The 4677-nt window shown below is 37.0% G+C and overlaps 1 pseudogene; it reads left to right on the top strand.

The window, feature by feature from the left end:
* Positions 1-2723: 2723 nt before the first annotated feature.
* Positions 2724-4067, top strand: LOC101589153 (annotated as a pseudogene).
* The last annotated feature ends 610 nt before the right edge of the window (positions 4068-4677 follow it).

Genomic DNA, 4677 nt, shown 5'->3' with positions numbered 1-4677 from the left:
TGACATAACCTGCAAAAGTCTCTTTCAAGTTTAATGGAGAAGTGAAATACTTCCATGACAAAGAACAATTAAAGACTTTCATGACAACAAAACAAACTCCACACAGACTGTTAAAAGATATTCTAGAGGGAGATCAAAATGACTACAATTCCATGAATGTGACCAGAAAGAACCCACCAAACAGGGCAGACATTTCAACACAGGAAAAAAACTGGTAGCCAATAGAGGAAAATCACATGTCAAACATAAGTCAATGATCTAATTTATAACCATCAATGTAAATGAACTCAATTCACCAATTAAAAGAAATAGACTGAAACAGTGGATTAGGAAGCTAAATCCAACAATATGTTACATACAAGAAACACATTAACTCATAACATAAAGAAATTCACAGACTGAAATTCAAAGGATGGAAAACAATACTACATGCCCCAGGTCCTCATAAAAAGCAGGGGTAGCAATCATTTTTGCAAACAGTCTCAATTTTAAATCAAGAATGATCAAACAAAATAAAGAAGGCCACTATATACTGGTTAGAGGAAAAATACAAGAGAAAGAGATAACAGTCATAAATATGTATGTACCAAACACTGGAGTACCCAACTTTACAAGACAAATCTTAATGGACATGAAAAATCTAATATCCAATACCACAATATTAAGAGGAGGCTTTAACACCCCCTTATTCATAATGGATAGGTCAAGTACAAAAAAATAGTAAAGAGGTAACAGAACTGAACCAGACCTTTGAACAAATGGGCATAGTGGACATACACAGAGTGTTCCACCCAACCACTTCTGAAAACACATTCTTTCCAGCTATACAAGGGTCCTTTTCCAAAATAAATCACATATTATTCCATAAGTCATGCTTACATATATGCAAGAAAACAGAAATTGTACCATGCATATTATCGGACCACAGTGAAATGAAACTGGAAATAGATGACAAGCAAAGCCAAAAAAATCTCCAAACGCATGGAAAATAAATAACACCCTTCACAACAACCAATAGGTCATACATGAAATTAAAAAGGAAATTAAACAATATGTATAACAAAAAATTCAAGTGCAATTTATCAGAATATGTAGGATGCAATGAAAGCAGTTCTTAAAGTGAAACTTATAGCTTTAAATTTACACTTTAGGAAATCAGAAAGGGAACAAATGAATACCCTATTGCTACATCTCAAACATGTAGAAAAAAAAACAGCAAATCAAATCCAAATCCCAAAGAGGGGAGGAAATTACAAAGATTAGAGCAGAAATTAATACAATTGAGACAAAGAAAAGAATATAAAGAGTTAGCGCATCAAAAAGCTGGTTCTTTGAAAGATTAAATAACATTGCTAAGCCCCTTGGTAACCTCATCAAAAAGAGGAAAGAAAAAACACAAATTCAAGCAATAAGGAATGAAAACTGTGAAATTACTACACACTCTGTGGAAATTCAGGAGATCTTCAATAGCTACTTTAAAAGTCTTTAGAATCAAAGACACTGAAGAAATGGATAGATTTTTAGAAATGTATAAATTACAAAACTGAATCACGAAGATATAAGAACTCTTAATAACCCAATATAAACCAATGAAATTGAAAATATAATAAATAACTCACTGAGAAAGAAAAGCCCAGGTCCTGATGGATTCACAGCTGAATTCTACAAAAAATTTACAGAAGACATAATCCCAATACTCCTTAAACTCTTCAATTAAATTGAAAAGGAAGCAATACTCCCAAAATCATTCCTGGAGGCATGTATCATACTAATACCAAAACCAGAGAAAGATTCACCTAAAAAAGAGGCCAATGTCCTTCATGAATATTGATGAAAAAATCCTCAATAAAATCCTAGCACATAGAATACAGCAAATCATTAAGAAGATTATACACCATGACCAGGTAGGATTTATCTCAGGGATGCAAGCATTGTTCAACATGCACAAATCTATAAATGTAATACACCATATCAATAGAGCCAAATCCAAAAACCACATGATCAACTCAATTGATGCCAAAACAGCTTTTTCAAAGTTCAACACTCATTCATTCATGTTCAAAGTCCTACAAAAAATTGGAATAGATGACCCCTACCTCAATCTGATAAAAGCCGTCTCTGACAATCCAATGGCTAACATAATTCTAAATGGGGAAAAAGTAAAATCTTTTACTCTCACTCAGATCAGGTACAAGACCAGGATGTTTTCTATCACCACTCCTATTCAATATAGTCCTGTAATCATTAGCTAGAGCCATTAGACAAGAGAGGGAAACAAAAGGAATAAGAATAGGTAGAAGAAGTTAGACTATCATTACTTGCAGATGACATGATACTTTACTTGGAAGAATGAAAATCTCCACCAACAAGCTACTAGAATTAATAAAGAAATTCATTGCAGGATACAAAGTCAATACCTAAAAGTTAATAGCATTACTCTACACAAATCACAAACACACTGAAAGAGAAATTAGAGAAACAATACCTTTCACAATAGCACTGCGGAAAGTGAAACACTTAGGAATTATTCCACCATTTTTCCTTTTTTTTCCCACCATTTTTCTATTCTATTTTTTTCAGTGTCTTCTTTAGAAGCACTCAGGTTCATTGGTGGTAGCAGCATTGGCTGCGGCAGCTGTGGCTGTGGCTGGAAGATTAGAGCTTGGCGGGACTCCTCTGGTCAGCTGCGCTGTGCTGGGAAGACCCAATCCCGCGCTGCTAATATGGCACTAGCAGGAGGAGGCAGCTCCCCATGGGCAGCAATGATTTTCAGCAGTGCTTCTCACAGGTGAAGGGCACCATCGCCAAAGATGTGGTGGAAGCTGACATTCCAGCTGTTGAATTTAATTACTCTGGAGGTCTTGCAACAGGAGACAAGGGTGGCAGAGTTGTTATTTTTCAATGGGAACAAGAGAATAAAAGTTGTTCTCATTCTAGGGGAATATAATGTTTATAGTACCTTTCAAAGTCATGAATCAGAGACTATTTGAAAAGTCTAGAAATAGCAGAAAAAAATAATAAAATTAGGTGTTTGCTACAATAGAATGCTGCTCATTTTCTATTCTCTGCAAATGATAAAACTAATCATGGCACATAGGTGAACAGGATAAAAGAGCAAAAGGTTATAACTTGAAAGATGAAGACGGACGATTTTGAGATCCTTTTAGAATTACAACACTATGGGTTCCTGTATTGAAGCCCATGGACATTATGTTAGAAGCATGTCTGTGGGGAAATTTTGCAAATGCTCACAGGTATCATATAAATTCCATTTCAGTAAATAGTTATCATGAAACATATCTTCCTGCAGATGACTTGAAAATAAACCTGTGGTATTTAGAAATTACAGATAGAATCTTTAATATTGTGGATATCAAATGTTCTAACATGGAAGAGCTGACTGAAGCAATCACCATTGCTGAATTCTACTCACACCTGTGCAATGTGTTTTTCTACAGCAGCAGCAAAGCGACCATTTGGCAATGTGAGATGCATTCTTCTGCCCTGTGTGACACTCTAAGTTTTTTGAAGAGCCTGAAGATCCCAGAAGTAGATCCTTTTTCTCAGAAATAATTTCATCCATCTCTGATGCCACATTCAGCCAGAGTGGTCGATACATGATGATGAGGGACTACCTGTTGGTGAAGGGTTGGGACCTCAACATGGAGAACTGGCCTGAGAAGACCCACCAGGTGCATGCACTGGAGTACCTGGGAAGCAAGCTCTGTTCCCTGTATGAGAATGACTGCATTTTTGACAAGTTTAAGTGCTGTTGCAATGATTCAGACAGTGCTATCATGACGGAGTTCTACAACAACTTTACAATGTTTGATAGAAACACTTAGCACGATGTTATACTAGAAGCTTCAAGAGAGAACAGCAAACCCTGAGCCAGCTTTAAACTCTGGAATGTATGTACAGGTGGTAAAAGTAAGAAAGATATGATTAGTGTGGACAGTCTAAACTTCAACAAGAAGATCCCTCAAACAGCCTGGCACCCCGTGGAGAACATTATTGCTGTAGTTGCCATCAATAACTTGTATATATTTTAGGACAAAATGAACTAAAAAAGCTAACTGGAGGACCAAGTCTTGTCTCAAATAGCTAAGCCTGTTGTTTTCTGGCAAAGAAAAGGCATTGTCCTCTCCATTAAGAACAGAGATGCACTTTCTACTGCTCTTCCTAACAGAGGAAAGACAGCAGGAATCTTGGCATCACTGCATTTAGCCCGGGAGAGAGATGCTTGCTGCTGCTCAAGGAGAAAACCCACTCACAGCAGACTTGGTGGACATTGCTCAATAAAGACCATTACTCAAAATAAATGTATTCATTTAAGTCTGAGCTTTCATTTCCTGTTTATAGACCAAAAACTCACCTCCAAGAGAAGAAGTGTCGTCACACATTTCTGTCCCCAGCTCTGCCTTCTTTCTCCGTAATCCCATGGCCTTCCCCTGGACGTGGTCTGACCATCATCCATTCCTGACTGACCCCTGGAGCCAGGTGGGTGTGTCTACCTATGGTGTGTGGCTGCAGCCCAATCAGGAAGGCAGGTTACTCATGCATCCGCTATTAAACCTTCTTACATAGCCATTCAATAGACATCACACTGCAAAGTGTTCTTAAGTCTAAACACAAGTATTGTCTTTTTATTTGTCTCAATTACATAATGAGATTATG

Source organism: Octodon degus, unplaced genomic scaffold (assembly GCF_000260255.1).
Source record: "Octodon degus isolate 3935 unplaced genomic scaffold, OctDeg1.0 scaffold00354, whole genome shotgun sequence".
NCBI lineage: Eukaryota > Metazoa > Chordata > Mammalia > Rodentia > Octodontidae > Octodon > Octodon degus.
The sequence above is the reverse complement of the archived record's forward strand: the minus strand, read 5'-3'. Positions and strand labels throughout refer to the sequence as shown.